Here is a 12,519-nt window from a genome sequence, read left to right as displayed (position 1 = left end):
TTCCAATTCAGGTACAAACCATTCTTCTTATGCAGGTCAACTCTACTCCAGAGGAGATCACAACGATCCAAAAAACATGAATCATTTTCCCCTGCACCAGCTCCTTAGCCACTCATTGAGCACCTCCTCCTCCTCCTCTGTAATATGGACATTTTTCAAGATGTCACCATTTATTTCCCCACATTCTATATCTCCCATGTACTTCTTCACAGTAAACACTAATGCAAAATACTTGTTTCCTATCTCGCCCATCGTCTGCAGCTCCACACAATGGCTGCCTTGCTGATCTTTGAGGGTCTCTATTTTCTCCCTAGTTAGCCTTTTGTTCCTCATGTATTTACAAAAGCCCTTTGGATTATCCTTAACCCTATTCGCCAAAGCTATCTCACGTCCCTTTTTTGCCTCCTGATTTCCCTCTTAATTATACTCCTACCGCCTTTATACACAAAAATTTTTTGGGTTTGAATAAATGCAAAATATAACATCCTGACAAAACAAACGAGGGCAGGACTTACACTCAATAAAAGTAGGGCCTTGAGTAGTGATATGGAACCAAAGAGACCGAGGGCTTAACGTCGTTGAAGTGTGTGTTACATGTAGACAGGGTGGTTAAGAAGGTGCTTAGCACACTTACCTTCATCGTTCAGACCTTTGAGTCCAGGAGTTGGGACGTTATGTTGAGGATGCACAGGGCGCTGGGGAGGCCTCTTCTGGAATACTCTGTCCAGTTCAGGTTGTGCTGTTATCGGAAGGATGTTATTAAATTGGAGCAGGTTCAGAAGAGATTTACCAGCATGTTGCCAAAAATGGAGTGAATGTGTTGTAAGGAGAGGCTGGATAGGCTGGGAATTTTTTTCACTGGCGTGCACAAGGTTCAGGGGTGACCTTATTAGAGGTTTACAAAATCAGAAAGAGTGAATAGCTGGGAGGGAGGGGGGATTCAAAACTGTGGTGCATTCATTTTGAGAAGAAATTAGAAAGATTTCAGAAAAGACATTAGGGTTTTAAAAAAAAATTATACGTGTGAAATGAACTTCCAGAGGAAGTGGTAGCTGTGAATACAATTACAATATTTAAAAGACATTCAGATAAGTACATAAATAGGAAATATTTGGATGGATGTGGACCAGAGGCAGGTACAATTAGGTCAGTTTGGAATTATGGTCGGCATGGACTGGTTGGACCACAGGGCCTGTTTCCTTGCTGGATAACAATATGATTCTAATCCTCATTAACTCTAAATTCCTCCATCTTCAACTCTCCCGATCACTGTCACCTCATCCAGCCTCACAATTCTTCCTTATTTATATAATTCCTCACCAGCCACAGAACGCTCCCTATCTCATGTCCTCCAGTTTCTCAGATCTCTGCGATATGTGCCTTTCTTTAGTTCCAGCCTTGAGGATGCCCTCATTCACTCCGATTGGTTGGAGGACAAACTGGTACAACCTGGTCCTCCAGTACTGCCCTCTGCCCCCCATTGGCCTGCGCTGACATCGATCATCAGGGCCCATTGTGAGGTGAATGGTGGGAATCCTCCTTCTCTCTGCCCTGGGATGAGCTTCAACATTCACAGTCAATGGGGCAGTATCACAGAGCACAGGGGCTGGGTCTATTCAGCCCATTTGGGATGTACCCTCTCCCTCTGGAGATGCTGCAAATCTGTTTATGAATAACTGCTGAGTCTGTGTCCAGCTGTGATTCAGACTGTTCCAGATACTCAGAACTTACTGAATAAAATAATGTTCACATATTCACATTATTTGCCAATTACCTGAAAATAGTTACTAAAATTGTGACATTGTTAACAATTCCCCTCTCTCTGCAGATTAGATATCCTAGAAACAAATTTGCACCTGGTCAAATCACTGCTTAACCTTCTCAGCTCCAAGGACAATTATCTGTGCTTCTGCTAGCTCTCCACAAAAGAGGAACACATCTTATTTTCAGTTATTAGTGTCATAGAGATGTACAGCACAGAAACAGACCTTTGGTCCAATTTGTCCATGACAACTAGGAATCCTCAACAAATGGAGCCCCATTTACCAGCTATTGGTCCGTATCATTGGAAACTCCTCCTATTCATGTACCCAATCGGATGCCTTTCAAATGTTGTAATTGTATCAGCCTCTACTAATTCATCTGGCAGCTCATTCCACACATACATCACACACAGCTTGAAAACTTTGCCCCTTAGATCCGTTTTTAATCTTTGCCCTCTCAACGTAAACCAATGTGATCTTGTTTTGAACCCATCTAACTGGGGGGAAAAGACCCTGGCTGCTCACCTTATCCATGCCCTTCATGATTTTATAAATCTCAATGAAGTCACCTCCCAGTCTTTGACTCTCCAGGGAAATTAATCCTGGCCTATTCAGCCTCTCCCTGTAGCACAAATCCTCCAACCCTAGCAAAGTCTTTGTAAATCTTGTCTGAACTCTTTCAAGATTCTCAACATCCTTTCCAGAACAGGGAATTTCAAACTTAAAACATAATTCCTGAAATGGCTTAAGCAATGTCCTGTCCAACCACAATTTGATGTCCCAGCTTCTGTACTCAATGCATTGACCAATAAATATAAGCATACCAAACTCCACCTACACTAGTCTGCCTACCTGCGGCTCTATTTTCAAGGAACAATGAACCTGCACTCCATAGTCTCTATGTTAAGCAACATTCCCAAGGACTGTACCATTAAGTGTACAAGTCCTGCTCTGATTTGCCTTTCCAAATCCAACAGCTTACATTTGTCTAAATTGAACCCAGTCTGCCATTCCTCGCTCCAATGGCCCATCTGGTCAAGAGCCTGTTGCATTCTGAACTAACCTTCTTCATTGTCCACTACACCTCCAATTTTGGTGTCTTCTGTAAACCCACTGACCATATCTCATATATTCACATCCAAGTCATTTATTTAAGGACCCAATATCCATTCCTGCAGGACAATGCTGCTCACAGGCCTCCAGTCCACAAAGAACCCTCCATCATCACCCTCTGCCTCCTACCTTCAAGCCAGTTTTGTATCCAAATGGCTAGTTCTCCCAACATTTCATTTTATCTAACCTTGCTAACCAGTCTGCTCTGTGGAACATCGTTCAGTGTCCATATAGACAACGTCCACAGTCTGGCTTCATCAATCATCTTTGTCACATCTTCAAAGAAACTCAATCAAGTTAGAGAGAGAGAATTTCCCACACACAAAACCATGTTAACTAGCCCTAATCAATCCTTGTCTTTCCAAATACATGTAAATCCTGTTCCTCAGAATCCCTTCCAACAACTTACCTACCACTGACGTTAGGTTGACTGTTCTCTTGTTCCCTGGCCTTTCCTTACCACCTTTTTTAAATAACGGCACCCATCTTCTAGCACCTCACCTGTCACAAACAATGATATAAATACCTCAGGGAGGGGCACTGCCAACACCTTCCTAGCTTTCCACAAATTTCTGGGATACACCTGATCAGGTCCCAGGGATTTATCCACCTTGCTACTTTTAAAGATATCCAGGACTTCCTCCTCTGTAATGTAGACACTTTTCAAGTTATCACTATTTATTTCTCCAAACTCTCTAGAATAGAATAGCATAGTATTTCTCCCACTACCTGTTGTTCCATAGATGGCCTTGTTGATTTTAAGGGGTCCTATTCTGTGTCTGGTTATTATTTTATCCTCAATGTATTTGTAGAATCTCTTTGGATTCTCCTTAAACTATTTCCTTGCGATATTTCAAGTCCCCTTTTTGCTCTCCTGATTACCTTCAAATATATTCCTGTAAAAACGTGATCATGTACTCCCAATTCCTCTGTCTCTGCCATATCTGCTCCCAGGAGAAGCAATTCCACTCCAGGACATCCCAGAAAGGTTTCCTCTTTCAAGGACCGCATTTCCCTCCCACTTGATCAACAATGCACTCCAACGCATATCCTCCACTTCCTGTACCTCTGCCGTCCCCCCACCCTCCAACCACAATAAGAATATAATTCCCCCCGGTCCTCACCTGCCACCCACTAATCTCCATTAACCTCTGCTATGTCTGCTACCTACAGTCAGACCCCACCACCAGGGATATAGCTCCCTCCCCAACCCTTTCAATCTTCCACAGAGACCATGGGATCTTTGGTGCTGATGAGCTGCTCCACGGATACCTCAGTCACTCCCCCTGCCAAATGGCCAAGTGAGATGATCACTCGATGGATAATCCAGACACCCAGATAACGTTCTGGGGCCCAGGGTTTGGATCACGTCACGGCAGATAGTGGACTGTGAATTCAATAAAACTTTGGAATTAAGAATCTATTAAAGACCATGAATCCATTGTTGATTATTGCGAAAAAAAACCTCATCAGATTCGCTAATATCCTTCAGGGAAGGAATCTGCCATCCTTACCTGGTCTGGCCTACATGTGACTCCAGACCTACAGCAATGTGGTTGACTCTTTACTGCCCTTTGGGCCCAGCCAGTGACACCCTCATCCTGTGAATGAATAACAAAGAAGGTCAAGTCTTGTACACAACCATACTATTCTTACAGATAAGTGATCTCTCAGTAAATTTGCTTCTCAACTCCCTGCTGACTATTGGGGAAGGGTGGGGGTGGGGGTCAATAGTACCATCCCAATAAGGAGATCATCCCTTTCTTATTTCTCAGTTCCACCTGTATAACCTGCCTGGATGTACTCCCAGGAATACCCTCTTGAATCCCAGCTGTGATGTTATCCCTAATCAAAAATACCTCTCCCCCTGCCCTGTTGGCCCCTTTCTATCTTTGCTATAGCATCTATACACTGGAACATTAAGCTGCTGGTCCTATCCATCATTAAGTCATGCCTCTGTAATTGCTATAATATCCCAGTGCCATGTTCAAAACCATACCCTGAGCTCCTCTGCCCGACCTATCGGGCCTCCTGCATTGAAATAAATGCAGTATAACTGCTCATTCTGTGCCTTGCCCTTGTCTGCCTTGACTGTTTGACGTCTGAACTGTACCAGCGTCAGACTGAGCTCTTCCCTCACTCTCTCTTTGGGTTTACCCACATTCCTTAACTGATTTAATGCTTCCTGAATAGCACTAGCCACTGTTCCCTTCCAGTGCAGGTACAATCCATCCTTCTGATGGAGGGCAATTCTACCCCACAAGAGATTCCAATGATCCAATAATGTGAACTCTTCTATTCCTATGTCATTGATACTAGTAAACAACAGCCTCCCCTCAAAATGGCTATTCTCCCCTTTAAGAATATTCTGCTCCCTCTCTGAGAAATCCTTATACAAAAATTACACATTCGAATAATAAACCTTACACTCATCAGGTCATCATAAAAGGATTACATGACACATTGAAGGTTTGGGGAGACCTTTTGAGAGAATGCGATGATTCAAAGGAGAATTTTTAAGCAGCAAATGGGATTGGTCTGGAACACAATACTCACACACACAATGCGAATATCCAGATCCTGATATACTGAGTAATTCAATTAGAGTTTAGCAGAATATTTACTGAGATTACCAACTGAATGTCCACCAATAATATCCCGTAATACAAGTTTATAAAATCTGTCACTATCAGTTTAAGTTAGAAACTCACACCATCCCCTCCTTGTGGCCCAGGATTACTGTACATATTACCCTAGAGGACATCAGCAGTCAACTCAGAGGGAAATCTGTGGGTTTCTAGGAGATTCCAACTTGAGATCTCATGTGACTGAACACAGCAGTTCTTTGACACATTGGAGAAAATGATCCAAGCGTCAGTGAGATATGGGGAACAAGAATTACTTTCTTTTCTTTCATTCCGTGCTGCCGCTCTGCCTCATCAATAAGACATGGGTGTGAAAGGCTAATGCCTAACGATGGGCAAGTTGTCTCCATCCTGACCAATGGGTAGGAAGATCCTCTCAATCACTGCAAAGCGTATCCCTAAAAAGACAGCAACGCTGTCTGCTTCCCACTGCCCAGTGCTCCCAGTAAATGTTTGGAAGAATGGGAAGGGGGGATATCTCCTAGAAAAGGCATAACTGTAAAGGTCTTAGAGGATTATGAAAAGAGAAAGATGCACAGGAGAAGGGGGCAACAAGTTGCCAGATGGGGTGTAACTTGGGAAAAATGGGAAATTGCTCATTTTGGAGGAGATAATAAAAGAACAAAGTACTATTTAAATGTTGGAAACTGTAGAAAGCTGCACCACAAAGGGACCAGGGGTAATTGTTCAGGAAACACAGAAAGCTACCACACAGTTACAACAGGGAATCAGGAAGGGGAATCGAATGTTTTGTTTCAAAGGTTTTCAGTATTAGAGTTTGGGGTCTCTACCTGAGAGTAACGTGTGGAAGTGCTGGTGAGACCACCATATCTGCAGTAATGAGAGCAGTTTTGGTCCCTTTAGATAAGGAAATGTGTCACTTTATTGGAGGCAATTCAGGGAAGATTCAATGAGACGATCCCTGGTTTGGAGGGATTATCTTTTAGATAAAGGCTGAAAAGTTTGGAACTCTACTCACTGGATTTTGGAGAAAGAGAGGTGATCTCATTGAGATAGATGGGATTCTTAAGGGGTTTGACAGGATAAATACTGAGAGGATGTGTCTGAGGGTAAATACTGAGAGGGGGGTCTGAAACCAGATTCTGAGTCACGGAATCAAGGATTCTGTTTTGGATTCAAGTTTAAGGCAACACAGACATGGGTAAGGGGTTTCAGTAGCAATGGAGCTGGGGTGAGGTGGAGAAAAGCAACGTTTAAGAGATTGGAGTTCCTGGTGTTGTGATTGTGTGGATGTCTGATCAGAAGGTCACCTTGGGGTCAGATATAACAGCAATGTTGTGAAGAGTGTCATTCTGCTTCAGAGAGTTCCCAGTGGGAGGGAGGGGCTCAGCAGAAAGGTAAAGGTAAGGCAATGGGTTTAACCGTGACAATGTTTCATTGGAGGAAACTGCAGCTAATCGAGTAGTAGGAGTGTGGTAAACAGTTTGATAACTGAGTAACAGTGGAGTAATGGAGAGGGATGATGGGGAGGGAATGCTGGGCATCGTCAGTGTACATGTCAAACCTAACACAGTGTTTTTGGATGATATCACCTCCTGGCACTATGTACGTGAGATACAGGAGAGACCAAGGATAGATCGTTGAGGGACACCAAATGCAAGGAATTCAGAAAGGAAAAGGAGAGTAGAGATGGAGCAGGATTTTCCAACAACAGTGAGGTCAAATATCAGTTTTTCACAGAATGGGAGAGAAGGACATAACCAAAAAAAGACCAACAGACAGAACAAGGAACAATATCCATGAATTGGCAGGGGGGGGGGGGGTAGTGATGAGGCAGCAGTGGAGGAAAGAGTTGGAAAGTGAGTTTAGCGAGATTCGGGTAAAGGGTCAAGGTGAGCTCTGATAAGGCTTGAAAAGACACTGGAGAAAGATGTAGGTTTAGGACAAAACCAGGAACACCACGTGAGGCAGTTTGGCTCAGTAGGCTAGTGGGAGGGAGAGAAGGAGCAGATCGGATTATCTCAGTCTTAGTGACAGAGAAACTCCATGTGCTCCTCACTCGTTGTTGGAGGGGAGGATGGAGGAGACAGGATGATGGGCAGTGTTTTACAAAGAAACAAAACCAGGGTTAGTGATATTTAAAATGAATCAACAAACCTGATGTATTTAGCTTTTACCTAGAATTTTAAAACAAACGGCTGAAGTCCTGGTTCGAATCCCATCTTGGCAGATGGTGGAATCTGAATTCAAGAAAAAAAAACAACGTATTAGGAATCTGCTGATCTCCATGAAACCATTGTCAATGGCGAAACAAATCCTGCCAACCTGACAGCGGCACAGCCAGCTACTCACTGTATTAATCACTGCAAAGTCTCAACACAGGAATGAAACTGGATGGACCAGTTGGCAACTAACACGGCACCAGAAATTACAACCACAGAATCAGCTCTCTCGATGGTGCAACGTCCTCCTCACTAACATATGGTTTTTGGTGCCAAAATGTGCAGAGCTGTCTCACAGACTAGTCAAGGAACAGCCTGACATAGTCATACCCACGGAATCATCCCTTACAAACAATAACCAGACACCACCATCACCATCCCTAGATATCGAGAGTGTGGTGCTGGAAAAGCACAACAATCAGGTAGCATCCGAGCAGGAGAATCGACGTTTCTAGCCTAAGCCCTTCATCAGCCTGACCTGCTGTGCTTTTCCAGAACCAAACGCTTGACTCTGATCTCCAGCATCTGCAGTCTTCACTTTCTCCTGAAATCTCTGGATATGTCCTGTCCCACCGGCAGGACAGACCAGGTAGAGATGGTGGCACAGTGGTGTACAGACAGGGAGGATTTGCCCTGGGAGTACACAGCATTGGCTCCGGAGACTCATGGCTCCTGCTGATTACCACGTACCGTCCTCCCTTGGCTGATGAATCACTCCTCCTTCATGTTGAATAACATTTGGAGGAAGCACTGAGGCCATAAAATGGTGTCAAATGTACTCTGGGTACAGGATTTCAATGTCCACAATCGAGACTAGCTCTATAATAGAATTACTGACTGAGCTGGCCAGGTCCTAAAGGACAGAGCTGCTCAACTGAGTCTGCAGCGGGTGGTGAGGGAACCAACAAGAGGGAAAAACATACTTGATCTCATTGTTATGAATTGACCAGCTGCGGATCCATCTGTCCATGACAGTATCAGTACGAGCGACCATCACACATTCCTTTTGGAGACAAAGTCTTGCCTTAAAGTTGAGAAAAACCTCCATTGTGTTGAGTGACACTATCACCATTCTAAATGGGACAGACTTTGAAGAGAAGTAGGATCTCAAACTGGGTATCTCTGAGGCACTGTGGGACATCAACAGCAGCAGAACTGTACTCCAGCACAATCTGTAATCTCATGGGTTTGTAAATCCTGCTCTCACCCATCACAATGGACAGGAAAGGAGGGCATGCCATGAGCAGCACCAGGCAGACTTAAAAATGAAGTGCCAACCTGGTGAAGCTATCAAACAGAACTACCTGCATATCAAACAGCATCAGCAGCAAGCAACAGAGCTAAGTGATCCTACATCCAGTGGAACAGATCGGAACTCTGCAGTTCTGCCACACCCAGTTGTGAATGGTGATGGACAATTAAACAACTCACTGCAGGAAGCATCACAGATATCCCCACCCTTACTGATGGAGGGGCCTCACACCCCATGCACCAGATAAGATGACAGCATTTGCAGCAATCTGCAGCCAGAAGTGCAAAGTGGGATGATCCATCTCAGCCTTCTCCAGTGGTTTCCAACATCACAGATGTGAGTTTTAAAGCAGTTCAGTTGAGTTTGAATAACATCAAGAAATGGTTAAGTCGTGCAAAGGCTATGGGCCCTGCCAATATTCTGGCAATAATACTGATGGCTTGTGCTCCAGAACTTGCCACCCACCAATCCAAGTACCGCTCCAGCACTGGCATCTACCGACAATGTGGAACATTGCCCAGGGATGTTCAACACAAAAACACAGGGCAACCCAACCCAGGCAATTTCCATCTATCAGTGCACACTCGATCAGCAGTAAAGTGATGGAAGGTGTTATAAACATGGCTATCAAGCAGCAACTGCTCAGCAACAGTCAGCTGAGCGACCCTCATTTTAGGCTCCACCAGGGCCAGTCAGCTTCCGATTGTGTTACCACCCTGATTCACAACCTGACAACCAGCTGAATCCCAGAGGTGAGGTGAGAGTGACAGCCCAGTCCCACTCCAAGACCACTATTTCTAGCTGATTCTACCCTTGTATCAGCTCATATACTTTCATCCACCTTGTGTTATCTCCAGACTTCATTTTCCAAACACACTCAGGGCCAGCTTGCCACATTCAACCTCCTCTGTAATCTCAAGAAAGTCTAAATCTCTGCTTGTTGATTCATCAAAAGGCTCCTAATTATACTCAACATACAGCCATAAAGATGTCCAGCAAGGAGACAGACCCTTCGGTCCAACCCGTCCATGCTGACCAGATAACCCAACCCAATCTAGTCTCACCTGCCAGCACCTGGCCAATGTCCCTCAATTTAAAATTCTCACACTTGATTTAATTCCTGGCTGTAATAATCCTTAGCTCCCTGCACCACACACACTGAGGCCTCGACAACCCATTTTCTTCGAGACTCCCAACCATTTGTTAAGTCATTACTTCACCTGTGTGGCTGTTTCTACAGTTGCTGCAGCAGCTTGGTCTGAAATTCGCAGCCGAAACCTCTCAGGTCTGCTTTCCACCTTTGCGACATCCCTCAAAACCTGCTTTTTGGTAATGCTTTTGGTCACCTGACCTAATATCTCCATCTCTGGCCTTATGTCTAAAGTTCTCAATAGTATTTTTGAGAAATTATAAGCATGATAATAAAACTACAAACCGTTCTCGATTTTGACATTATCTTCAAATATTCACTGTTGCTGTAATGAATACTCTGTAATGTTTCTTACCCAACCACATTGTGGGAGCACCTTCACCACACAAACTGCAGCTGTACAAGAAAGTCAAACATCACCCTCTCCACAAGCAACAGGGCTTTGGCATTAATCACTGGTATCTGTGGAAGGAGAAACATAGTTGATGTTTCAGGGAGTGCAAAATGGATTACAGGGAATGAAAATGGTGCAGAATTTGATCATCAGAAATGGAAGGAAAATACACTTGCTTGTTGGAAAAAAGAATTCTTGACTGTCAAAAATATTCAAGAAAAAAGTAATCTGATAATAGAGCAGCACATGGTCAGGGGCTGGGCCGCAGTGAAAAACCCATTTACAAAGGGTCTATAAAAGTAATAATACAGGAGTAAACAGACCAAAAATACACCTATGGTTCGAGACTGAGGAAACTAGATATTGACAAAGTGGTCATGAGGGAGCCCAGAGGTGAATCAGAGCAGGATTGGCTGCTGTGATCCCAGTGACTCTAGAATAGAGAAAGGCTGCACATGCGCCTGGCTGCACCTTGCCCCCTACAAAGATGGCGGCTCCGCACGTGTCCAGTGAAACGTTGCCCCGAATAAAGATGGCGGCGCGCGCTCAGGCCTGCAGCCGCGCTGAGGCCATTCCTAATTTACTGCAAACACGGGACTAGGACGTTCAAATTTGTGTTTTCCGACGTGCACAATTTGTTTGTAAAACCTCTCCGCTCATAGCAACACAGTTTTTCTCCCGTTTCCCTGTTTATTTCTTTCCTTACCGTATCCTTTCTCTCCATAACTTCCCGAGCATTCATTACGGCGACTCTGCGCCGCGCGCGGGGATGATCACATGGTTTAGTTTAGCTCCGCCCTTCATTTACTTTGATTGGTTGGAAGACCAACATCACGCTAGGTCCTCCAGTTCCGCCCACCGTCCTTTCATTGGTCCAGTGCTGACATCAATCACCCGCGGGTCATTTTGTTGGCTAGAGCATGCGCAGTGCGGCCTGCTTTAGCTGATATGCTGGGTAATGGGATGGGAGAGTTTACTGAGGCTAAGAATTCCCTTTGTGTGAGCTCTGCAGTAGATTTCCTTTATTCATGGAGGGAATTGCCTTCCCACTCATGACTGTATAGCTGTGATTTATGAATCAATGCCATCTGAACCAGTACATAAACACCCCATTTTCACAACATCTGAGATCTTTAGCACATTGTATCACGCTCTTCTTTGGAAACAAAAAAAAACATGAAACGGAGCCTCAAGGAATCGGAGCAGGAGGAGGGCATTCATCGCCTTCAGCTTGTCCCCCATTCTATCAGATCATGCCTTGGCCAATCCAGACCTCAACACCTCTTTTATGCTTGATCCGCATAGCCCTCAACTGCTCAATACTTCAAAAATCTATCTGCCCTCTTTTAAAATAATTTGAGACAGAATCATAGATTCCCTACTATGTGGAAACAGGCCCTTCAACCCAACAAGCCAGAACAACCCTCCAAAGAGTAACCCAACTATTCCCCTCCCACATTTAACTTTCACAATTGTTTGGGGGAGAAAATTCTAGCCATTCACTGAGAGAAAAAAATTCTTTACTTTTTCTAAAATGAATGTTCCCTTATGTAATGTCCCCTGGTTTGAGACATCACTGGTGCTAGAAGATCTAGTCAACATCTACTCTGTCAAGCTCCTCAGAATCTTGTTTCCATTAGATCACCCCTGCTTATCTATTCTTGATAGGTCAACCCTTTTGTCCTCAAAGCAGCTAAGTAAATCTTTTTTGAATGGTCTCCGATGTTAGTTTATCCTTTATTAAATATGGGAGCTAACACTGTATACAGCACTGCAAGTGAGGACTCAGCAACAGCCAGTGTGGTTAACCAATCCTCAGTCCATGCTAATACATTTCGCCGATACCATGAGCTCCTAAATTGTGCAATTAACTTTTATGTAGCACATTATCATTTGCATTTTTAAAATCCTAATACAGAACATCATTGGATTGCCCTTTATCACCCTGCTTGTTATCTCCTCAATGAACTGTCGCAAATCTGTCAAATATAGTTTCGCTTTCACAAAACCCAGTCTACC

Source organism: Chiloscyllium punctatum, chromosome 14 (genome assembly GCF_047496795.1).
Source record: "Chiloscyllium punctatum isolate Juve2018m chromosome 14, sChiPun1.3, whole genome shotgun sequence".
Taxonomy (NCBI): Eukaryota; Metazoa; Chordata; class Chondrichthyes; order Orectolobiformes; family Hemiscylliidae; genus Chiloscyllium; species Chiloscyllium punctatum.
This window is presented reverse-complemented; position numbering follows the sequence as displayed.